Below are 27,384 nucleotides of genomic sequence, written 5' to 3' on the forward strand. Positions count from 1 at the left end.
TAGCAATAAAAGAGAAAAGTGTGGAGAAAAGTGAGTTATCTTTGCCCCTTAGCCTGTAAGTAGAGAGGGCGTGAAGTTACGTTTTTAACAGCTTTGTCGCTTGCTGCCAGCCGGAATCTGGTCTTGAGAAAACTATTACAAACAGATTTGATTTCAAACAGTAATAAAAGTATGGAATATAATATACATATTTATGAAGCAATTTGTTTTAAAATATTAATTACCTTTGTGAGATTGTAGATTCCCATGCCGGGGACAGTGAAGCGTATGTCATCTTCTGGAATGTAACGCCGTTTATTCAGGTAGAAGTTAAGCGACATTTCGAAGGAATAAACTCCTTCCATTTTCAAGATCGAAGAGCAAGATGAACAAACGACAATAAAACTACAGCAAGTCACATCCCAGAAGATAGTATTATTCTAATTTTACATTTATTTAACGTGAAATGTAATTTTAAAACATAATATATTTTTTGTTTATTTGATGATGCTCTAAGCACCTATGATAATAATGATAATAATGACAGGACGAGTAGGAATAATGAATTGGAAAGGATACGACCTGTTTTTTTTATATTAGCCAGAATTAGCATATCCGTAACTAGTGTGTGCGTCCATCTATAGGCGCACTGTGTTACCGTAATCTCCAGCAGCATCATTACAATTTTATTGTACAGAGAAATTATATACATTCAATGTAAGTTTCACCAAACAAAGCATTAATTAAGAGTTGCATGAAAATTGAAGAAAGCAGAGTTTCATTTCAGAGAGGAACAAGTGAATGTGTATCTTCCTATCAAAGTTTCACTTCAGCCTAAAAACTTCTGCTATATGTGGGTGTGATCTTACAGACATGAGGATCCCAGTTAGTTTAACCACAGAATTAAAGATAATGCATATGGGTGCCGGTTGATTTCCCCTGCCTCGGGATACTAGAATTGCTCGTGTGTAATGGCCCGCTCGCTTTATCTCGAGGGACTGCAGCTCACGGCTCCGAACCATGTAAACTCCAAGACACATGCAGAGACCAACTTTTAGTACAGTTCACATTAGTGTGTGGAAGCTAGTATGGGCGCTGACGTAATAGTCCCCTTCGGGCACATATAAAGCGTTTAATTATTCTAATATAAAATTTTAGGGAAAAATTGGAATTCTGTGGTATTCAATTGTGATGAAACAAAGTTGGGATGATACGCCAGCATACAGGGGCTGTTAATGAAGCTCCACAGTTAAGAAAACCAATTTGACACAGACTCATAAATGTAAATTAAAAAACGTAAGTGAACATATTTGAGAAAAGCATCTGGACCTAATTAACAGCGAAATGTCCACGCCATATTAGAGCTACTGACAGTTTCGTTAAATAAATAAACATATATAGGTAAAGCGTGAGTTGTCACTGTGATTAATTAATTACATACCACGCTATGAAGATGTATGGGGGAGTGGAGGTATAGTTCCGCCATTTTTATAATTCTGCACATAGATGAAGGTGAGTTATCAGTTTCAAGCACCGACCGCTTTACCCCCACGCGGAAAGAACCTCCCGTACATTTTGGATAGCCGGCTGGGTAGGCCCCAGGTTCGGTATGAACGCCGTAGAGATAAACTTCTTACTCCTGTAGGGAATTGAACCCGGTCGTCCAGCCCGTAGCGCTTGTCTGTTTCACCTGTTTCAACCAAATCTGGCACGCTATGGAGGAACCCTCTGGAGAGTTTTCACACATTTGGAACACCTAAATTTATTCTTTTTCATGCAAATAATTTTATGAGATAGTAATGTTACGGTAACAAAGTCGATCTTGTGATTTTAGGCTGGGGCCACACGAGCGCATGAAGTACGTCCGTTGCATTGAACGTACTTTATGACGGACGTTGCTGAGGACACCACACAGTTGCAGAATGTGGTGCGTACTTTTTTGTCTGCAATTGAGCCAGAAGAAAGCGAACATTCGTCTCTTATTTTGGAGGCCAAGGGAACAAGACACTACACAGTTCTAAAGGACATGATGAACTCTGCTTTCGGGATGGAATTCCCGTGACCTGTTTTAAGGTACTCCACTGAAGGCACTATCAAATTCACTGAGATCCCTCCGAAGATTATCGGCCTCAAGATTTGCTATAAAGCAACGACGGCACGCCACGAATCTATTAACGGATCAAGGACACTATAATCCTCAGTCCTTCTTCCGTAAATTGGGTTTCATACTGACAATTCGACGGGAAGTAAAAGCATATAAGGTGTGTAATCTTGTCTTAACCAAAGTTACGCAGCACATCACGAAGCAACGAGATGTCTTCTGTGAATCGCGTCTATTGCGTGAACACTGATAGGATCATGACGTGGGTCTGTGAACTGTAATATATAGTAGTGTCACCGTGTTTAGGGTTTGGTTTGCACGATTGGATTTACAGCACTTACACACTCAACTTGTAACTACAAGTATTACAACGCTATCGCTGAGCTACATACTTTACAGTTCACCGTTACACACACATTAGGGTCCTCAGTCTTCACTAGCCGTATCCTGGCAACGGATTTCAAAATAGTAATTATACCAGTCTCACTATAACCGCAGCTCACATGAAGTCTTCTTTTCACAGTCTAATTCCTTTCTGCCCTGTCGATTTTCGTTTCCCGCTCTTCGCAGTTATTCAACTGCCATCCAAAGACACTTTCAATTACTACTCAGCTGACGTGGGATCCTTGTCATATAGCCTCGGGGCGGCCCCAAACAAAAATACCGTTTCATAACAATTCCTTCATTGTTGCTTACATAACGTTGTCCCGGGAACCTGATTACCTAGCCGTTGCCTAGCAATGAACGCATACTCTGGCTCCGCTACTCCTGCTTTCAGGCATCATGTCGCAATATAAAGGTGATAATTTATAATCATATATTTGTGATTGTTATTCGTGGGAGATGGTATTAAACGTCGGCTTCGACGCGTCATTCGATGATACATATAGGACCAGAAGACAATATGCGATAAAGAGAGTGAAGTCAGTAGTAAGAAAGCTTATGTAGCAAATGATGACACCGCTGAATTCTCAACGTATGTTACAACAGTACGCTAATGAAATTAACAAATTACCAAGCAAAACTAATTAACTAAATGCAGAATATCGTCTTCAGGACTATACACTGCCGGTCACGGTAGCCGAGCAGTCTAAGGCATGCACTGTCTTCGCTCGCTCGGAAGCCGGGATCGTGGGTTCGGATCTGTTTCCTGTGAGGTACGAACTGAATTCTTATATATTATTATATATTATATTATATTATATAATATATATACACTGCCGGTCACGGTAGCCGAGCGGTCTAAGGCATGTACTGTCTTCGCTCGCTCGGAAGCCGGGATCGTGGGTTCGGATCTGTTTCCTGTGAGGTACGAACTGAATTCTTATATATTATTCTTATACACTGCCGGTCACGGTAGCCGAGCGGTCTAAGGCATGAACTGTCTTCGCTCGCTCGGAAGCCGGGATCGTGGGTTTGAATCCCACACAGGGCATGGATGTTTGGTTTGTGTATGCGTTTATTCTGTATTTGTGTTGTCCTTTGTTTAGGTAAAGACCCGATCACCGGTCCAAGGAGTCCTACCACCTGTAAGAATAATCATGAAACTGAGAAATCAGCCCTAGGCTCCAAAGTGGAAGCAGGAGTAGATAAAAAGGGTTATATAACAGTGTAGTTCGGATGAAAATGATCTAAGAGTAAGCCAAGAAAGAAATTAGCAGAAGCAGGCGATAAAATGAGCTCAGCTTTCCGATAGAGGCGATATATCTCTCCGAAACGTAGAGCTATCTCAGAACCCACAAGACCGCACTATTCCTAGCCACCGCTGTGAGATCTACAAATCCAACTTAATTAACTAAATATTAAGCTGAAGTAATTTTAATTACCAAACGAATTATACAGTTGAGCACCCAAATGATATGAAGACGGAGCCGTAAGCTTTGTAATCGGTTTAGAACAGTCAAGGAGGATCTTGGAACTGATGACACTGCGTCACTCACCGGGTTGCCATGGTGACGCGTACTGCGACATGACAGAGCGACCTCAACACTGGAGAGAACTACGAGTGCATACGTCACAGAAGCAAAACGAAACACACGCAAAATTAAATTAAACCCGGCAGTTACATAAAGTGAATATGCACGATAAAACAGGCATTTGAAATCTACTGTTTTTATTAAATATTATCTACATCTGTTTAATGGCACAATTGTTCAATGTCTATGACATATTAACATGTAATTATACTTTATTTAGGTATTTCCATATATCTGTTTGCACGAAATCAAGTCTTTGTGTCAGTATGATTCATCTCAGAAACAATTCAATGGATTCTAAAGAAATTTGGTATTGAACTGTTAATTAAAATACGATATTAATGGAATTTTCGTGTTATGCTGTACTTTAAATAAAGCCAAAATCGAAATTAAGACACTTAACAAGAAGTTCTAGGAAGAACTAATAGCAAAACATTCCTTTCACTACATATCATTTGATAGGACATGGACCGCACAGAAAACACCGTGTCCAACGGCTCTTTTATTTTTTGTGAATATTTATTCCCCCGGGAAAATACGTATCGAGCCGTTGCTTAGCAATGCGAAGGGGAATGCACAGACACACAAGGCGATTCCACAAGGCTCCTTTTATTTTTTTTCTTTAAATAAGGAAGGTACGCTAAAAATCGTGTACTTGAAACTGCATTGAAACATCTGTACTGATAGATTTCGAAATTACAGAATCAACGCATTACCGTCACATGTGGCGCTGTGTGCTGAAATCTACCGCTGACGACATATCGATTTGTGATATGAATTTATATTTAGTATGTATACACTTTCGGTGGGTCGATAACTTAAGGAAAAAGAAGTAAAGTTATCCCTGTAACAGGACGTGGAAGCCCATAGCGCTGTGGGACGTCGGGGCACCCACATTATTTAGAACATCAGCTCACAGATGGCAGGAAGGTTGTCAGCCTTACGCGCCGGCCGCCCTTTAGCCACCAGGAAGATTCCTGGTACTCATTTCAGTCAGAGACTGAGTCGAGCCAAGGGCCACAGTGCGGCTGGAAGGATCAGGTCAATTAAAAAAAAATTCACATCATTGGGACTCGAACCCGCCACTTTCCGGCTTGTAGCATAGTGCCTCAACCGACTGCGCTACCGCGTGACCACCGATAGCTTAAGGAAGGAACAAGAAGAAGAAGATTAAGACTGTCTTCTGGGGCGTGACGTCCTGTAATCCGGTTCCACGACGTTTCGGAGGAACATAATCGTACTTCTGTATAATTAGTGTCGAGGAGTGTGAACAGCAAGCAAACCACTAAAAACAAGCGGCAGCCAGAAACCTCTGGTTGTTGCTTTGTTTCTTCCACTCGTCGACCCTGAAGAAGGAAACAGTTATGTCCTCCCAGAAGATAGTACCAGGGACTCCTCATAGTCACAGATATGAGAACAGAAAATAAAACAAACGAGAGGACAATTATGAATGTCGACTTGGGAAGATGACCTTTAGATATTTCCACCTCTGGATTCGAACTTGGGACACTGATTAAGAAGCAGGAGCATCAAGTGTTACACCGCGACGTTAGGTAACAATATCCACTGACTCTCTGGTGACCCCGCCATAACTGAGTCAAATAGCAGCCGGCTCCCCACACCGGAGGCCCGGGTTCAAGCCCATGTCTTGTGGGATTTGTGGTGGACGAACTGGCCCGACGTACCAAGTGGACTCAGTCTCACCCCACCCCAAGAAATTAAAAGAAAGAGCTAAAACTACTGACTCTCTACAGCCATGTCTATGACAAAACAGCACGGGGGTATTGTGTTCATACATAACCACATGAGAATATTTACAAAATGTATTTTGAATTTTTTCAGTACAATGTACCATGCATGTTGCGGTTACGTTTAAATAGAAACACATTTCATTTATTCATAAGTACAGAGTGGCATATGGGTCAGCTATCAAAACAATGGTTTTGTGATCCAGTTGCCAGAAGGTACTCATTTGCATATTGGCCATTTTCGGGTGCGTCACAGCAGCATTTTACAGACTCCATTTCTGTTATAACGACTGAACGACATTTTATCATAACTTTGTTAGTGAGCTGCATATCCAGCCGCAGACTTCATGCATATATCGTATAAGTCCACATAGAAGGCGACCCTCCTATTTTTCGAATGATAAACTAAAAAAAAAAATAAAAAATAAAAAAATAAACGTATTTTGGATAAAATTGAATGCGTAATTTATTTCTGAGGGTTGTAAACAAACAAGGTAAGAAGTATATAATATTATGAAGAAATAAATTTAAAAAAAGTACCTTAAATATAATTATAGGTACTTTGACAAAAACATTAAAATTAGCATTTAGAAAACCTCATAATTTTAATCATACAAATTCATAAATATGAACCCTCTTTTCTAATGAACAGCATTTGAAAAAATACTTAGCCTATGAGAGCCGGGATATTGAAGTCGGTATAGCGACTGGCTATGGGCTGGACGACTGAGGGGTCGGAGTTCGAGTCCCGGTAGGGTCAACAATTTTCTCTTCTCCAAGTAGTCCAGACCAGCTCTGGGCTCCACCCAACTTCCTATCCAATGATTACCGGGGGCTCTTTCTCCGAAAGTAAAGAGGCCGGGGCGTGAAGCCGATAACTCACCCACAACTAGTGCCGAGGTCAAGAAAATATGGATATATACATCCACTCCCCCCATACGCCTTCATGGCGTAGTGCTTAATTAGTTAAGCACAGGGAGAACTTTACCTTTTACCTCGCCTACGTTCTTGCTAATAGTGTAGTTATGAAATTCTTTCGGCATCATCATCATTATTATCATCACCATCATGAACTTTACAAGGTTATGAAAAGTATTATCTTCTGACCGCCTCTGTGGTCTAGTAGTCAGGGTCCCTTGTTCTATTCCCGGCGCTACCAGATTTTCTGAGAAGTAGTGGTTCTGGAACGGGGTCCACTCAACTTCATGAGGTTAATTGAGGAGCTACTTGAATGGAAAATAGCGACTCCGGTCTAGAAAACAAAAATTAACGGTCGTGGGGATCCGTTACGACGACCACGAGACACCCTCTAACCGCTAAAGTTTTCACTAACTTCGACGACAAGCGGCGGTCGCTCGGTCGGTACAGTTCGCTTGCGGACTACAGTCGACGGAGTTTTCTTTCTGTTTATTATCTTCTGAGATGTAACGTCATGCGGTATAATGGAAATTCTGCGACGTTTCGGAAAGTAAGCCAGGCAAGTAACCAGCAACAAGGAGACACCAAACACAGTTTCGTGCACCACGCCATGAAGAAATACGGAGGAACAGAGGTATTGCTCCATGCATTCATAACCTTCGCACTAAAAGGAGGTGAGTGGTCAGCTTCGCGTTTCGGCCACTTGACCCCTGAGGAAAGAGCCGCCGGTGCCGTTTGGACAGGAGGCTGAATGGGCCACAGTGACGGTCTAAACGCTGACAGGAAATAAAAAAGTCTTCTCTCTCCAGAGAATCGAACTCTGATGTCTCAGCCGTCTAAGTTCGCCCGACAACATTCAGGGGTAACACTCCAACAAACTTCACAGAAATCTGTCGAGTAGTTATGAGGCCGAAACATGACGACAGACAGAGACAGAAGCACGGACTTCAACTGAAGAGTTCAATCTTATGGGGCGTAACGCCGTTTAGTCCATTCAAAGTGAACAGAAGTTTCGGAGGAAAATACTGCCTCCTTCTTCAGGGCCGAAGAGTAAGACAAGCAAGACTGGACTACGCTGCAATATATCTCGGTAAACAGAACTCCTCATAGTCTCCTCTGTGATGACCTCAAATCCAATACGGTGTCCCACTGTTTGATCATTTTTTGAGGGGAACATATATGAGCGTTTCAGAAACTAAAACCTAACATATAACTAACTGCATATAGTATTTGGGTTCATATTAATTCATATTAATGGCGTATGTCATTAAATAGCAGAAGTTCTGTAACATTGAAGATTAAATATCTAAAGGACGTTATAAGTGGAGAATAATTGTAAATGTGGATGTAAAAGTGACTTCCCAATAGAGGTACTCGTTCGAATCCGAGAACCAACACAATTTATTGTCATGTTGCCTAGCAAACACGTGACAATTCTAGCCAAAGCGACAAGAAATTGTGTTGGTTCTCGGATTTGAACGAACACTTTTATTGGGAAGTTACTTTTACACTCACATTTACAGTTATTTTACAGACTCCTTGAACGAGAGATTAGCTCATCGCAAGGCCTCTACCTAGACACAGAATAAACACATACACATACCAAATTTCCATGTCTTGTGTGGGATTGTAACCCACGATCCCGGCTTCCGAGCGAGCGAAGACAGTGCATACCTTAGACCGCTCGGCTACCGTGACCGGCAGTGTATAAGAATAATATATAAGAATTCAGTTCGTACCTCACAGGAAACAGATTCGAACCCAGGAGCCCAGCTTCCGAGCGAGCAAAGATAGCCCAGCTACAGCATTGGCGTGAACTGTATCAGCGCTATGACGTTTGCTCTCTCTCAAAAGGAGATGAAAGGAGACAAGAGCTCCAGAAGCAATATTCTTGATATGAATCTGCTTTGTGTTACGGGTTAAAGAAAGATATGATAAGAAAATCAAACCTGTCACGAACTTGTACAGGACTGCAGAACTATCAGGGACAACACAGTGAAGAACTCGATGGATGTCAGAATTCAATAGATAACTAATCTCGAAGTTTAACGGTAAAATGCAAAAGAACAGAGGAGACATAACTTAAAGCCATAACAGTTTAATAAAATAAAACTTGTTTACCAGTTACGGAGAAGAAAGTGGAAGACGAACTTGGGCAGAAGAATGAACATATGCTTAGGTAGGGTTAGGCCGCGCCATAGCCCAAGCGATTAGTCGCTGGCTTCCCACAGCGGCGGCCCGGGTTCGATCCCGGGTCTGGTCAAGTAGGATTTGTGGTGGACAAAGTGGCGCTGATGCAGGTTTTCTCCGAGTACTTCGGTTTCCCCTGCCAATCTTCAGTCCACCAATTGCTCTACAATCACCCTCACCTATCATCTGGGGCTGGTATAATAGGCCAGAAGTGGCCGCAGTACAAGGGACTTAGTCCCACCCCACTAGCAATAAAAAAATTAGTATGATTAGCAGGCCTGCATTGAAAAATCAGTATAAAGGGCACGAACCAAATTGTACTCAAGAACTTCCCAGCATTTTATGGAACCCGAAAGTACATTACCGCGTTCACAAGAGCCCTCCACTGATCCCTATCCTGAGCCAGATCAATCCAGTCCATACCATCCCATCCACTCTCTCTAACATCCATTTTAATATTGTCCGCCCACCTACGCCTTGGTCTTCCCAGTGGTTTCTTCCCTTCTGGCTTTCCCACCAACATCCTATATGCATTCCTCGTCTCCCCCATTCGTGCTACATGCCCTGCCCACCTCATCGTCCTTGACTTGATCATTCTAATTATACTTTGAGAAGAGTACAAGTTATGAAGCTCCTCATTATGTAGTTTTCTCCAACCTCCTATCTTCACATTAAACACAATTCTGTGAGAGGAATACTTTTCGGAGTATCCTGTTATCCTAGATTTTATGGCTGCGAATGCAAGTTTTCTTCTTCTGAGACAATAAAAAGGCTTCTAGCACGCTAATGTCAAAGAAACAGGTCGAATTGAAAGCAGAAGATATTTCCTGGCAAGAGAGGACGAAAGTGACAGCGTTTAGAGTGAGTACGGAATTTAATTATAGTAATAAATTAAAATTCGCTGCAAGAGAGTGCGAATCTTTCTGAGAGTAGCTTAGAATCTGAAACGGCCTACCAAGGACGTCTAAAACAAGCAACTGCCTCTTTTTTTTTTTACTCGGTAATTCAATTTAAAATGCTTTTAGTGATATTAATGTTTCGCTGGAAGTCACATGATGATGTTATAAATTTATGATATTTTATTTTTTTAAGTCAGAATATTTTTTTTTGCGTTGAGATATAAGAATAGAAAAGGTATAATAAGAAAAAGTTTCTGACTTTCGATATCACGACATTTCGATCAGAGAATACGACGGAAGACTCTAACAGGCTGCAAGCAAATGGTTTGATCGTTGTTAGAAAGAAGCACGTATGTTGTAAAGTAGCGAACTACTTTCCAGCAACTTGCCAGTTACGTGAATGCTGAACTGCACTGGCTAGAGTCCCCTTTATCTTTATTGTTGTGGGTACGAACAACTGTACACATTGGATCAGACTTTTATGGGAACACGCTAACTTTAACAACGTGAAGTTGTAAGAAGTGAAGATGCCTGCTTCATTAAAACGTTACCGCATGAATTACGCTAACCTGTGAACTACAAAAAAAAATACATTTTGGCGGCGTAAAAAACATTGGTGATTATATTAAGTGTTTTTTTTTCACTGGCTCAACAACCCCCTTGGACTTTGGCCTCTGATTTACAATTTCTTCATCATTTTACAGACGGTAGGACTCCTTGGACGCGTGATAAGCTCGTTGCAAGGCCTCTACCTAAACACAGGATTAACACATAAACATACTAAACATCCATGCATTGTGTGGGGTTCGAAATCATGACCCGACTTTCGAGCGAGTGAAGACAGTGCATGTCTTAGACTGCTCGGCTACCGTGACTGGCATAATAGTGTAGGTATTAGGACGGTCAAATCTAAAAGGAAATCTGGGAGAAACATACAGCATGCATGGGATATAATAAATTCAACTTGCTAGATTAAGGTGTAGTTGGAATGATACTATTAAAATGCATCTAAAAAAGTAAAATGTGAGAATGAGGATACTGCATTTAGCTGACTCGGATAGGACCAAATGGTGGAAAACTGCGAATGTGGTAATGAATCTTCAGTGTAAATGGTCAATGTCCTCAAGTTTGTTTCCTCATAACAAGAAGGTATTATCTGCAGCAAATTTTGTCGCTCATGTGTTACAGTCAATGCTCTTATACAGACTTCCTGAAATTAAAATGATATGGCGGTAATCATATCTGGTTTGATGGCTTTTTTATTCTCAAAAAGAAATTTAAGTAATTAATCAACTTGAAGAATGCTGTTTTTTTTGGGGGGGGGGATGCGGCGCCGTGTGGGTCTTGTGTTCTCCATAGCCACCTCCATGAAAATCTCAGATCTTACAAATTAATCAGCTTAATTACATTTTGACAAATTTCAAAATTTCTTCACCAGATTTTTATATTTCTTACCAAGATCTCATTTTAGGGCAAGCATTCCTTTGGGTAGAATCTATTATAAGTTTATCCTTACAACATTATTCTTATATTTTAAGTACAGCAACCAGTCACTTCAATGCAATTACTTTTAACTGGACACGACTTTTGTTTCCTTAGGTTAACAACAAAAGCCTCATTCTCATTCACCAAAGTAATGAAAATAAATGTGGATACTCTGAACTTGGAGACCGTTTATTTGTGTGGGGTCGATGGGAGGGCCTCTACCGTCACATGACACAGACACACGTGAGAGCCGGCCATTAGTCCATATTCATCGTGGCTCTAATTCGATATGCAAGTGACTCGTCAGAGCCATCTATCTGTTTGTTTCACAATCGGGGACGCCATCTGTTATGTCGAACCGTTTCCTAAAATGGGATTTAAATTTAAAAAAATAATCAATATTACAGACTTAGACACAATAAAAAAACAATAATTGTATCTTTTACGCTATAACTATTTCCATTTCAGTAGAAATAAAAAGAAATTATATCGTAAATGGGAATAATTCTCTTCAATTGAAACGTTAACTTTCGCAACGGCACTATACAAGCGTTGCTGCGCAAACAGGGAACATTTTGTAGAAATATGCCATAGAATGTTAGTGACTAAGCAGACGCCTGTAACGATATTTGGGACTGAATTTGTTCCACACTGGAAGAGAAACCAGGATCATTCCCAGGTACGAGTATGAAAAACATTGTGCGAAGACAAAAAAAAAAAAGGTACAGTCCCTTTACTTAAACTCTTACGCACTAGGCCATGAAGGCATAGCGGACTGGGGTATAATTTCAAATTTCTTGACCTCAGCGCTAGCTGGAGAGGTGAGTGATCAGCTTCACGTCCAAGCCGCTTTACTCCCGGGGAAAAGCTACCGGTACCCATTGGATAGAAGGCTAGTTGGGTCCCAGAGGCCATCTTGACGCTGTGAAGAGGAGAAAAATCTTGACCCTACCGGGACTCGAACCCGAGCCACCAAGCCAGTAGTCCGCGGTAGACAAAAATCTTTAAAATCCAACTCCGGCCTCGGATCCGTCGTCATGCCGACTGAGGACTGAGATATATAGGCTTCCTGTGTTCCCTCAACAAGACAAGCCAGAAGTGCTACCCCTTGAGTGAAACTGCTAAGGTAATCCTGAAGCAAAGGGGGGATACGTCACTCTATGGACTTTAAAATCGTCCCTTTATGGTGTCCTCGTTTGCTACTCAGCAGGAGGCTGTGGATCGATTTCTCTCTCCCGGCAGGTAGAGCGTTGGCACGTGTCTCAGGAGAATCTCGATACGTGCTCTGGATGCGTTCATAATAAGCCCCTTCAGTCCTTCACACTTTCATCAGCAGAGTCTTAGCTTTAGAATGCAAATGCGAACACAAGGAACAGACTACAATGAAAAATACAAGGACAGAAAGAGACAAATGGAAGAAAAATACAAAAAAAAATTCAAAGGGAATAGAAATGAGGAATGAAACAAAAGGAGAAATAAAACATGACAAAGCAAAGAGAAAAATGAGAACATAAGTCTGTCTGTGAAAAAAATAAATATAATAATAATCCGATTCATTTAACAAATCTCACTTGGCGCATGCGCTGTATAATAATCTGACAGGTCCATAATCATGTGACCTAAGCGATAAAGATTTAATCCATAAATTTTAACTTTAAAATTAAAAAAAGAAAACGTATTTCCAGCAGTATACTTAACAGAGATTAATTATATCAAGCAACAGACGAAATTAAATTATAAACTACGCTACCAGGTAAATTTTAATAGAGAATTTACATCATATTGAGGTTTCCTGTTATAATGAAATTATAATTTATCTACTGGTATTATCTTGTCAAAATAGCTCCTTGTGTTGAAAAGATTTCAGTGATGAAATTGAATTTAAAGTAACCATACATTCACAGAGTAGCAATTTTAGTTCTATTCTCAATAAAACAGCATCTATGTTATATTCCTTATCACTTTTATTGTCCATATGAAAATATGAAAAACATCATAATGTTCTCCGTCGCTTTTAGTCCCCAAGCGAACTATACCGACCGAGCGACCGCCGCTTGTCGACGAAGTCAGTGCCAACTCTAGCGGATAGAGGGTTTCACGTGGTCAGCGCAACGGATCCCCATGGCCGTTAATCTCGGGTTTCTAGACCGGAGCCGCTATTTCCTTGAAATAACTCCTCAATTATTCTCATGAGGCTGAGTGGACCCCGTTCCAGACCCACTACTTCTCAGAAAATCTGGTAGCACTGGGAATCGAACGCGGGACCTCAGGATCTGTAACCAGGAACTCTGACGACTAGACCACAGAGGCGGTCCGAACATCATGCTGTTACACGTGTCATCAATTTTTTTAAAACACCGCACGTCTACATAAAGAGAAGTATATACACTTTTATTACTCCACCAGTCAAGTCTATGTGATCGTACGACATATCCCATGCCATAAAATGCATCATAAAATCCTTGTAAGTTTCTTCTTCGAAGCTACGTCACAGACGGCAAGGTGACACGTATAAAGTGAAATCCCCCTTTCAAGTACCCTATGTGGGATGAATAAGGATAAATACCTGACATGTAGCATGGGAGGTATTTAAAATTTGTCGCGTGTTTCCTAGGTAACGCGACAAGAATCGATGGGTTTCGAATTAGACGAATGTTTATTCGATAAATATTTGTTTACACTCACAAAAATAATCGCTCTCAGTAACGCCTTCCACGTTCCCTCTTCAATGGCTGTACTCTTGTACCGCTATTCCCGGTGGAGCCTTCGTTCCTGGTTCTTCCCTTATCGCTCCTTAAATCTGAACTGTCCTGGTTAAATTAACATTAAAGTTATTTTACGACTAGGCCGCGCCATAGCTCAAGCGGTTAGTCGCTGGCTTCCCACCTCGGCGGCCCGAGGCAGAAGAGGAATGCATATAGGATATTGGTGGGAAAGCCAGAAGGAAAGAGACCACTGGGAAGACCAAGGTGTAGGTGGGTGAACAATATTAAATGGATTTAGAGAGATAGGATGGGATGGAATGGAATGGAGTGATGTGGCTTAGGATAGGGACCACTGGAGGGCTCTTGTGAACACGGTAACGAACTTTCGGGTTCCATCAAATGCTGGGAAATTTTGAAGTATCTTCACAATTGTCGAATTCTAAGAAGGGCTCAGCTCCACGAATGAGTGAATAACGTGGTAGATGTCTATTGACGTTTCGGAGGAATATGCTGCCCCTATCGCTGGGTGGAAGAAAACCCTATGAGGACCTCAAATTTGACAGTTATTTTCTATGGGGGCAATCTTACGTAACCGCAGCAGTTCAGTTGTGTGAAGTGACTTGAGGCAGCTGGTTCAGTTGTCACTAGGAAGTGAAATTGGTGTGAAGTGGCCGCCCGCATGGACTTTGTCTTAGAGAAGCAGGGTAATCGACGCGTCTGGATTCATCTGGCTCAGAACATACACCAGTCATGGTAATGGACCATCGGGTTCCATACGAGGAGAATTTCTTCAACTCTGTATGTCCACTTCTTACCTTCCATGTGCAACTTCAATTTATTGTGCACCACAGCGAGTCTCCGCTCCTATGAAACACCCAGAACAGTCATACAGAGACCAAATTTTAGTAAGGGACCGTATGAATTAGGCCTTGCTAGTGTCATACTGAAATATTGCTGAGAGAAATATTTTGTAAGCCATCAACTCGAGAACTGACATAGTTATACGAAGAAAAAACTCCGTGGCCTGTAGTCCACAAGCGAACTATGCCTACCGAGCGATCGCCGCTTGTCGGCGAAGTCAGTGCCAACTTCAGCGGATAGAGGGTGTCGCGTGGTCAGTGCAACGAATCCCCACGACCGTTAATTTCGCTTTTATAGACCAGAGCCGCCATTTCCTTGAAATAGCTCCTTTCAATTATCATCACGAGGCCGAGTGGACCCCGTTCCAGACCCAATACTTCTCAGAAAAAAAAATCTGATAGCACCGGGAATCGAAACCGGACCTCTGGATCAGTAGCCAGGAACGCTGACCACAAGACCACAGAGGCGGTCATAGTTATAGGAATGAGTTTAAAATTAAAAACAGGAGAGAACTCCACTGGACAGATTTTGTTTGAAAGAGATTGAATATACGGCTTATATTACCAGGAGCATAACATAAACGAAAATTCGATTTTCAGTGGCCTCACGCAGATGCATCGGTTTATTACGAAACCTTTGCGTGTGTATCTATTTCTGGAACACATTTCCCATTCATATTACACGTGTCCTTGTATTACTCGACATGAAAACGTGTTTATCGACCGGTTTACCCAACAGTTTATTGTATTTGTTTCTCCAGACTCCGCTTATGACCGAAGTTTGAGACAGATAAACCACGTCAAAAAACGTTTAATGTGTGTTATATTATCTACAAGTTATTTTCTTGACCTTGGATCAATAATTTAGCTTTAATTTTAAGTAAGTCTCTAGTTCTATGGGCCCTGGCCGGAATATTCGCTGTCGTTGCCTAGCAACGGGTGTATATGCCACAATATACCGAAGTACGTATGCGTCTGTGTATATATGTAATCTTCTAATCCAGATTCAAGGACTGCCAATTAACAAGCAGTACAGAAATGGAACTATCTAGTCACGTGGGAAGTGTCGTCACAATACATGACACACAAAAGCGTATGAATGTTTTGCGATTTTAGAAATGATCCATGCGAATCCCTAAATTGAAGCCTGTTTGATGTTCGTCATTAATCCTGGGGGGAGGGGGCCCAAACAGGGTAAAATCAAAGGCTGTGCTGTAAGTATCCTTGGCTCAAAAGTGAATTATATCTCCTAACTAATTCACAACTAGGGAAGAGAAGCGCAGTAAGCGCAGACGCGACTGAGGAAAACATCGCAGAGTTCTATATAGTCTGTTAAAAGTAAATCGACATTTCAGAGGAATATGTCGCCCTATCTCGTTGAACAAACACTACTTTTCTTTCGTGAGGTTGCCTAGTAAATGCATGGCGTATACTTGAATATCTGTCTTCGCTCGCTCGGAAGCCGAGATCGTGGGTTCCAATCCCACTCAGGGCATGGATGTTTGTGTGCGCTTTCCTGTGTTTGTGTACAGGTAGAGGCCTTGCGAAGAGCTGATCACCCGCCCAAGGAGTTCTACGGTATGTCTAAGATCTAGAAAAACCGAAGTGAACGGAGAAATTCATGGAGGTAGGATTAGGCCCACTGGGGCTGTAGTGCCAAGAAAAAAAAAATACTTGAATATATTTTTGCAGAAAGTTTACCATAAGCCTAGTTCTTTCATTAAGAAATGAAAATAGTTTGGAATATAGGTGGCTGGAAGTCTTCTTACATCCCAGGAACACGTGGAAGTACATCCACGTTTCAAGAGGGATTCGAACCAAAGTACATCTTTCCGCTGACAATCAATGAGCCAGTATAGACGAATTTAATCTGGTGTTAGATGAACCCCGTCTGTCCCCTGGAGGAAAACTGGAGCCTAACAAATGAAAGCATCGTTACATCAGTCTCCTCTCTCTGCTGTATTCCAGTCGAGACGTGATCGATTATCGATTCTAGAGAACGAGGTTCCATAGTAGAAGAGCCCACAGGGCACCCTCCGCTTCCAGATAACCAAGAGCATGTATTTCCGCCCCCCCTCTTCCCTTAGGGCCATGTAGGTCCTCGTGAATCTGCGCTCATACCCTCGCGAAACCTCAACTGCTCAATATCCAGAGGAGAAAGGCCATTCTGTTGGGGTGTTAAAAGAGATTTACAGCCCTCAATCGGGCAGATTGACACAGCAGCAATGTGTCTGGGAGGTTTATAGTATTTTCACAGAATTATGTGACACATTTTTAAGGTTGTACTCTTTGCTTCGAGGCAATGTCAGGTAGTGCACTGAAAGACGCGAGACATTACCATCACCATGATCATCAGCAGCAGCAACTCCCATACTTGACAATTCTACGTAAGCAACACAAATCATCCTTTTATCGCGTTACATTACCCTCTGGGAAAGTCACTCAGCAGGGCAAATATTCTCGGCCTTTTATAAAATATGAAAAAAAATTTCCGTGTTAGGAAACAGCCCGCCGCTGGATCTCGGAGTGTTCTGAGCCAGTTAAATCCTATTCGGCCAGCATATCCTATCCATTTTAATATTATTTTCCAATTTACTAGAGAGCAAATTAAATTCGCGCAATGCTTGCTATTATTAAGTTCAGAAGCTTTTATCTTCCTGTCTGCTGTTCAAAAACATAAACATTAGAATATACAAAACTACAATTTTGCCTGTACTTTTGTATGAAAGTGTAACTTCGTCCCTCACATTAAGGAAGGAACATAGACTGAGGGTGTTGAGAACAGGGTGCTGAGGAGAATATTTGGACCGAAGAGAGATGAAGTGACAGGAAGTTGGAGAAAACTGCATAATGAGGAGCTTCATAACTTGTACTCTTCTCCAAGTATAATTAGAATGATCAAGTCAAGGAGGATGAGGTGGGCAGGCCATGTAGCATGCATATGGGCGAAGAGGACTGCATACAGGATTTTGGTGGGAGAGCCAGAAGGAAAGAGACCATTAGGAACATCTAGAAGTAGGTGGGAGCATAATATTAAAACGGATGTTAGAGAAAGAGGATGAGGTGGTACATACTGGATTCATCTTGTCTCCGAATGGAGACCTGTGGTGAGCTGTCGTATACAAGATAATGAACCTTTAGCTTCCATAAAATGTTGGCAAGTTTTTGAGTACTTGAGCGACTGGCGATAGCGCAGTTGGTTGAGGCACTATGCTACAAGCAGGAAGGTCGCGGGTTCAAATCTCGATTAATTCATTGGATTTTTTCAATTTATCCAATCCTTCCGGCAGCACTATGGCCCTGGGGTCGACTCAGCCTCTTAACAGAAATGAGTACCAGGAATATTATTGGGAGTAAAAGGTGGCCGGCGCGTAGGGCTGACAACCTTGCCGCCATCTGTGAGCCGATTGTCTAGAAAATGTGGGAGCCTCGACGTCTCACAAAACTATGGGCCTCCACGGCGTGTTATAGGGATAGCTTACTACATATACGCAAGAGCGGGGCCACGCGCTGGCAGCATCGCCTTCAGAGTCGAAGGGTACACAGTGCAGAAGAGAAGAGGGAAATTGTGAGGAGAATTTAGAAAGAGGAGAGAAGAAGAATAAGGACGAGGAGAGAGAACAGTTGGGATAGAAAGATAAGGAAGGTGGGCCGCGCCATAGCTCAAGCGGTTAGTCGCTGGCTTCCCTGCGATCGATTCCGGGTCTGGTCAAGTGGGATTTGTGGTGGGCAAAGTGGCGCTGGGGCAGGTTTTCTCCGAGTACTTCGGTTTCCCCTGCCAATCTTCATTCCACCAATTGCTCCACAGTCACCCTCACCTATCATCTGGGGCTAGTACAATAGTCCAGAAGTGGCCGCAGTCCCACCCCACTAGCAGTAAAAAAGAAAGGGAACAATAAGTGTTGTTTCAACGGCTTAGTCTTCAGCTCTGAAAATGTAGGCCGCTATGTTTCCCCCAAAACATAGGTAATATTCTACCAGACTATACGGGACTACATTCCAGAAGATTTCATAGTCATCGCAATGCGAACCTCAGTATTCGCAAAGGGCTTAACTGTAGAGCGACTCTGTTTTCTTGTTTAAGCTGGGTAAAAGTGGTAATAAGTCACGGTTACAGGGGCCGCGCGGTCTAAGGCATGAACTGTCTTCGTCCGCTCGAACACTGGGGTCGTAGGATCGAATCCCACTCGAGGCGTGGATGTCTGTGTGCGTTTATTCTGTGTTTGTGTTGTTCTGTGTGTATGTAGCGGCCTTGCGACCGGCTGATCCCCCATTCAAGGAGTCCTACAGACTGTGTATAGATTAATAAACTGAAAAAGCGGCCAAGAACCAACAAAACTGTAAAGCCATAGATAAAATTAGTGATAAGGTAAAGGTAAATTTGTTCCTATTCCTAAATAATTAAACACTTTGACATGTTGACATATGGGGAGGTGGAGGTATAGCTCCACTATTTTTGATCTCAGCACTAGACGGAGATCAGTGGCCAGCTTCATGCCCCGGACGCTTCACCCCCGAGGAAATTTCCTCCAGGACCCATCGCATGGGAGATACCCGCATCGAAGCAAAAGAAGCGAATTTTCTGACAGGGGTACAAATCAGGACATCACAGATCACGTGCCGTTCATCCAAAACTCGCTATTAATACGAGCCATAAAATGCTACATTGTCTCTACAGTTGATTCTGCATCGTTAAATAGTGCACTATACTTACTTGCCCCTTTGTTTGCAATAATTCAAACATGGAAGCCATTCTAGCAGATAAAGTCCAGGCTGGACGTGTGAGGTCACGTAAAGGTAATGGACTGACAGCGAGTTGTATACAGGTCACATCTGCCCGCACGTGTGAGCGCCTCTCCCGGGAGTTTAGTGTACTAAGATGCTGGCTCTTCAGAGTAGCCAGAGGCTACAACGGCTTTTGTTGAGCTTTCCATAAAACGCACGTTTCGTCTGATGCATTTCAATACATTGACATAAACAGAACGTAATGCAGCAGTGAGGAAGTGAGGAAGTAGATAGGAACGTGATGAAACAAGAATAAAAAATGTACAGGGATTTAAAAATGAAAAAAAAAGAGAACACGACAAGAGAGAAAATAAGAAAAGATAATAAATCAAAGGAGGGAATGAAAAATAAACATAAAAGAAGAGATAATGGTAGTGCAACACGGAAGAAAGACAGGAAGATAAAGGGAGGCAAGGACCAGAAGACAGAAAAAAGAGAATGGTACTGCAAGGAAAAAAGGAAGAGAAAGGAAAGGAGGAAAGAAAGATATAAAGTAAAAAGGGACACTGACACAACAAGAAAGGAAATAAAAGAATGGTATAAGATTGAAGGAAAAGATGATAGAATGTGACAGAAAGAGATAAAGAAGGAGTGGAGGGAGTGAAAGACAAAAAGCATAGAAAATATATAAAGAAATGAAAGGAAAAATAAATAAAGAAAGAAGCAAAGACTGAGACAACGAAAAAGAAAATAAGAGGAAAAGCCAGAGTAAAATAAAGAAGCATAACTGCCTTCCAAATCATTTTCAATTCATAATTAATATTAATTTCGTATAATTCCTCACTCGACACTATATAAACTATGAACTTGGGCAGGCTATGTGACGTTACAGGAGGTTAAAATGAGATAGGCAATTATGGGGAGCATACGAGGCTATAGATAAACGATAAATTTAGGAAATAATTCAGACAGTGCGATAAAATAAGCTGGATATGACATACATAACTTTAACAACATTTCATAAACCTCTGAGCTACCTTCAAGCATTTACCGCCGCAGAATCTGCAAGTTGAAGGCGCCTTCACCGAACTCAAAACCGTGAAATTTAAGCCATCACCTCTTAAATAATAAATTCATAAGTACACAGAATGGGTTTTCCGAGAGAGAGGGTATTCCCTTAATCCCTCGTGATCCTCGAATTTCTCGCTACTCGGTAAAGTGGGGGGTGGAATGTGTAATTTGGTAAACATTCTGCCTCAGTGATACGCAATTAATAACGGGCCTAGTCATGGAGAACAAAATGTTAATCAAAGGTTCATTATTATCAAGACACGCTACTTGGCTCCAAAGATGTTTTAGTGGATTTACTGGTTACACCCGCGAGAAGGTACAGCTTAAGTCCGTCTATTCTACGAAACAGGATACGTCATATCCTATGTAGGCAACCTGACGGAAGTAAAAGTCCCTGTATACGTATATTTCAATTTCCCACTGATATATGAATACAGGAACAAACAAACAAAACAAATTCCTTGGCCTCTAGTCTGCAAGCAATCTATACCGACCGAGCGACCGCGGCTTGTCGGTGAAGTTGGTACCAACTTTAGCGGAGAGAGGGTGTCTCGTGGTCAGCGCAACGGATCCCCATGGCCGTTAATCTTGGTTTTCTAGACCGGAGCTTCTATTTCCTTGAAGTAACTCCTCAGTTATCCTCACGAGGCTGAGTGGTCCCCGTTCCAGACCCACGATTTCTCAGATATAGCGCCAGGAATCGAACCCGGGACCTACGGCTCAGTAGCCAGGAAATCTGACCATTGGACCACAGAGGCGGTCTCACCACAAACATAACGTAACTATTTAGATCTTTGGGTGAAGATTGAAAACGATAAAGGACATGGGAGGTTAAGAATCCCTCCTTAACTAAAGGAAGAAAAGTGGAAATAGTTTCAGAGCTAACCAAACCCAAATTTGAGTAATTCCTAAATAAACCCCTAAAATCTGCGTAAATGTGTTTGGCGCACCTGCGAACCAAAACAGATACGAACTCGGAATCCGTGACTGGGTTCTGTGATGAGCTATACGGGTAGATGTTGCAGAGAACACAACTAAGAAGTGATTATACAGGCAGGGAACAAGCTCTGGCCTCCTACAGGTCTCCAGGTCGGGAAGTTCCCGTAAACACAAAACACGCGTCGGCTCTGCTTTTGACGGCAGAACAACAAGCATGAAACTAGTAAACTAATTAATTATGCGCAGTGTGACAGTTCAAATGTTTTATTGCCTTTAATGTCATTCAGAATTTCGAAATTCATTTGTTACAACAGTCGTCTCATTGTGAAGAAGGTTTTCTGACTGTCTACTTGTCTGTGTACGTAACCACACGAAATGCATTAGATCTGAGGGACTACATTTTTTGGCGGATTGGTATATTCTGTTGAGGTTATACTGGATTATTTTCAGTGTTCTATTTCGTGAAATATGCTCTACTTTCGGGCAAGTGTCATTATTAACTAACTTCTCGGAGAAGAGCCCTTTTCCGGAAGCTGGTAACTATTTAGTTAGGTCATAAAATGCTTCGTCTTTTGTGAAACCGAAGGTTCTTTACCGCGTTCACAACATCAATGCACTTTGCAACACGTGTGAGGCGACGGCCGCACCATAGCTCAAGCGGTTAGTCGCTGGCTTTCCACCGCGGCGGCCCGGGTTGGATCTCGGGTCTGGTCAAGTGGCATTTGTGGTAGACAAAGTGGGGCTGGGGCACGTTTTCTTCGAGTACTTCGGTTTCCGCTGCCAATCTTCATTCCTCCAATTGCTCCACAATCACCCTCACCTATCATCTGGGGCTGGTACAATAGGCCAGAAGTGGCCGCAGTACAAGGGACTTAGTCCCACCCCACTAGCAATAAAAAAAATACGTGTGAGGACGTGGCGTGTTGCTCGTCTGTATAATGTACGGTGTATTGTAGAGTGAAACCGTTCGGAATAGGGACGCATGTACATATACACATTTTTGTTTACAATGACCGATACTGTGACCTCCGACAATATTGACCTTTCCCGGGACACCATGTATAGTCTGCAATAGGTAAGATGATCAGTGAATAAGGAATTGGAAAGGCTTTTAAAAGACGTGGTCGTGGCCTATTCGAAGTATCATCCCGGAGTTTATTCGAAGAGCTTCAGGGAAGATAGCAGGTGTGCCAACAGGGATTCGAAGTCAACACCTCCCGAATGCAAGATAATAGCGTTACTGCTATACTAACCTACTCGATCATTACCTATGTCATTAAGATTCTTTTTTCTTCTAAATTCTCTTAGTGGGGGGTGGAGTCCAACTGGGTCCACTCGGCACGGCGGACATTGATTGGCCTATTGTAACCTGTCCCGGGTGATTATGATGATAGAGAATTGGTGGAATGAAGATTGGCAGGGGAAACCGAAGTACTCGGAGAAAACCCGCCCCAGCGCCACTTTGTCCATCACAAATCCCACTTGAACAGACCCGGGATCTAACCCGGGCCGCCGCGGTTGGAAGCCAGCGACTAACCGCTTGAGCTGTGGCGCGGCCTAAGATTCATTTTAATATTCGTAGTATTCTTCAACCTGCGCCTGCGCAAGTAATTTTTCCCCTTCAGTTAATCTGATTAATGTTTTAAGCATTTCTTATTTTCTCTTGTGTGTAACATGTCCCGTCGATCTCATTTCTCTTGGTTTGAGAATTCTTGTTGAAGTTCACATAAACATACAAGTAAAGGTAAAGCTATCCCTGTAACAGGCCATGAAGGCCCATAGGGTTGTGAGACGTCGAGGCTCTCACATTTTCTCTAAACAATCGGATCACAGATGGCGGTGAGGTTGTCAGCTTACGCGCCGGCTGCTTTTTACCCGCATGGAAGATTCCTGGTACTCATTTCTGTTAAGAGTTTGAGTGAACCCCAAGGCCATAGTGAAAAAATCCACCTCATCGGGACTCGAACCCGCGAACTCTTAGCTTGTAGCATAGTGCCTAACGCGAACCTCCCGCAAATTCTAAATACTTTTCGAGGTTCTCCTTCTGCAGGTCGAAATAATGGCTCCAGAAAGACGTAGGCCTAATTACGTAATACCCGGTTACCTTTTATGCTTACCCTAAAACACAATACGAAATGTTACGTTCCACTGGTCATGAACTTTTATTTTTATTTTCCAGAAAGTTTCGTCTTGCCTACAAGGTAAAGAAAAACACACAGAATTTTAAATACACGGAACAATTACGGCGCTTGTTGTTCTGTGCAGATCTCTCGAACTGCTAATGTAAGACAGGTATTTCTTTTTTCCCTTTGGCACTACAGAACCAGTGGGCATAGGCGTACCTCCATGAACTTCTCCGTTCACATTCGGTAGGACTCCTTGGGCGGGTGATCAGCTCGTCGCAAGGACTCTACATGTACACAAACACAGAAAAACGCACACACACAAACTAAACATCCATGCCCTGAGCGGGATTCGAACCCACGATTCCGGTTTCCAACCGAGCAAAAACAGTACATGCCTTAGACCGCTCAGCTACCGTGACGGGCAGGACAGGTATTTACCTTTAACTAAATGATTGCGGATTGGAAGAAATGTTTCGAGCACAAGGGACTAAAGTGCGTAATTAAGAAAATCACATTAAAATGTGGGGGCAGTAGCGTAGTTGGTTGAGGGGATATGCTACAAGCCGGAAGGTCGCGGGTTCAAGTCCCGATGAGGTCATTGGATTTTTTAATTCTTGTAATCCTTCCAGCCGCACTATAGCCCTGGGGTCAACTCAGTCTTTAACAGAAATGAGTACCAGGAATTTTCCTGGGGAGTAAAGCGCGGCCGGCGCGTAAGGCTGACAACCTTACCGCCATCTGTGAGCCGATTGTCTAGAAAATGTGGGAGCCTAAACGTCTCACAACCCTATGGGCCTCCATGATCTGTTACAGGGATAGCTTTACTTTACTTTTACTTACATTAAAAAATGTATGTATTTCAGTAAAAAAGCTGTTTTACAATGAAAATGTCATGACTTTATTGAGACAACATAAACAGAAATGGGATAACCATTCAACCACCAGAAAACAAAGGAATATTGATTTCAGCCCCTCTGCCTCGGCAGTACTATATTGATAAATTTTTGTCGGTGCCTGGTTCCCTCAAATCAGGGAATTTTAAATACGTCCCCTGAATCAGGGATGGATGAACGTAAATGGTAATGAAGGTCCATACGAATGTTTACACAGATATGATGAACAAAACGGACCAAATTGGTTATACAAATGCATATGCAAAACTAATACTATTTTCAGCTTTTTAAGCAGCGCTACTAAAATTCTCGTACTCTGCTACAGCGTGCTTGGGAGACCGCTCATAACAGAATTATCTGCCTTCGACAAATAACGGTTGATTGAATCACCGCCTCTGTAGTCAGAGTTCCTGTCTACAGAGGTCCGGGTTCGATTTCCGGCGCCACCAGATTTCCTGAGTAGTTGGTCTGGAACGAAGTCCACTGAGACTAGTGAGGATAACTGAGGAATTATTTCAAGGAAATATCGGCTCCGGTCTGGAAAACCGAAATTAACGGCCGTGGGGATTCGTTCCGCTGACTACGCGACGCCCCTTAACCGTTAAAGTTGGCACTAACTTCGCCGACAAGCTGCGGTCGTTCTGTCGGTATAGTTCGCTTGCGGACTAAAGCCATGGAGTTTGTTTGTTTGCTTGTATGATTGAATCCGCGTTCAAAGAAGGTGTGCTGCATTGTATTTTTTCTTCCTCTATGGACATCACAATTAGATTCAACATGGAGGCTTATACATCAAAAATAAAAAAATAAAAGGTAATGTTATCCTTGTACAAGGCCGTGGAGGCCCATAGGATTGTGAGACGTCGAGACTCCCATATTTTCTATACAATCGGCTCACAGGTGGTGGTGAGGTTGTGAGCCTTACGCGTCGGCCGCCCTTTACCACCAGGAAGATTCCTGGTACTCATTTCTGTTAGAGGCTGAGTCTACCCCAGGGCCATATTGCGGCTGGAAGGATTATGTCAAGTGAAAAAAAATCCAGTGACCTCATAGGAAATCGAAACCACGAAACATGTAATATTTACACATCTCTTATATTATTGTTAAGTAAGTTAAACAAGCATCATATGAGCGTCGAGGCTGAGTGTGTAGCCATCCTACTTCATAGTCTGGAGGCACGGAGTTCAAATCCTGGCGAGGAGACCAACTATTTCTAGGATTCCCGTTGTTATCATCATGCTCCACACGTAGGTGACTGGATAGTACCTTAAGGTAGCCCACGGCCACTTCCTTCCGCATTCCTTTGAATGTATTATTCCTTAAGTACGTATCTTGTCATTCAATGCTATATAGTCCGAAGGTCATTATATAAAACATAAATAAATAAATAAATTTATGAACACACTGTACAGTTTATGTAAGTTTTGAGGCTTTCACGGCGATGATTATGAAGAAAGTCGTCTTCTGGGTTTAGGCGCCGTGTTTTCTTGGTTTTGGCCGACGTTTCGGAGGAACGTATCGCCTCCATCTTCAGAGCAGGTGAATGGCTTCCTCCGAAACGTCGGCCAAAACCAAGAATACACGGCGCCTAAACGCAGAAGACGACTTTCTTCAAGCTGTGCAGTTGTTAAACTCTACATGGTCGCCCCGTGTAGCTCCCATTACCAAATACTGAAAGTCGTGTAACTTCTATTAAGCATAACTCCATGAAGCTGAGTCCTACTCCAGAAGCCTCCAGTTGCTCAGCTACTCAAGAATTACCCAACATTTTACAGACTCCGAAGATTTATTACTATGTTCACAAGAGTCCTCCACTGATCCCTATCATCAGCCAGATCAATCCTATCTATACCCCGCCATCCTATCTCTCTAAGTTCCATTTTAATATTATCCACTCACCTACGTCTTAGTCTTTATAGTGATCTCTTTCATTCTGGCTTTCCCACCAATATACCACACGCATGCCTTTTCTTTCCATGCGCGTTACATGCCCTACCCATCTCATCCCAAACTTGATCATTTTAATTGTATCTGGCGAAGAGAAAAATTTATTAAGCTCCTTATTACGCAGATTTCTCCAACCTACTACATTTCTTCTCTTTTCGGTCAAAATATTCTCCTCAGCACCCAGTTCCCAAATAAACTCGGTATATGTTTCTCCGTTAATACCAGAGACCAAGTTTTACACCCATACGAAACAATACCGATCCTCAGAAACAGATTAAACATGGCACCTACGGAAAGTTACTATTCAGAGCCCATGTTTTGTAATTCACGGTAACAAGGGAACAAACGGCAAGCAATTCTACAGACATTCGTTTGTTTCCGTTATGCTGCATGACGCGCCAGACAATAAGTTTCTATTTTCCAGCTCCAGTGGCGGAAGCGTAAGTCCAAACATGTACCCTAATGACATCACGTGGTGCTTTCAGAGCGAACACAAAACAATTCCAGTGATTCAGCGCAAAAACGTGCGTATAGGGTATTTAAAATTATGGCGCACTCTTTAGGTGGTTAGGTAAATTGGTGTTAATTTGAAATACAAAAGAGACACAACCATACACACTATAGGGATGAAATCATATGAGATTGGAGAAAAGTACATAATGAGGAGCTTCATATATGAGGGTAAGAAACCACTTGGAGGGGCTAGACATCAGTAGAAGGATAACACTAAAATCGATATTAGAGAAATGGGATGGAATGGTACGGATTTGATTCATCTGGCTTAGAACAGAGACAAGTGGCGAGGTCCTGTGAATATGGTAAGGA

The sequence above is a fragment of the Cryptotermes secundus genome, unplaced genomic scaffold (assembly GCF_002891405.2).
Source record: "Cryptotermes secundus unplaced genomic scaffold, Csec_1.0 scaffold11, whole genome shotgun sequence".
NCBI lineage: Eukaryota > Metazoa > Arthropoda > Insecta > Blattodea > Kalotermitidae > Cryptotermes > Cryptotermes secundus.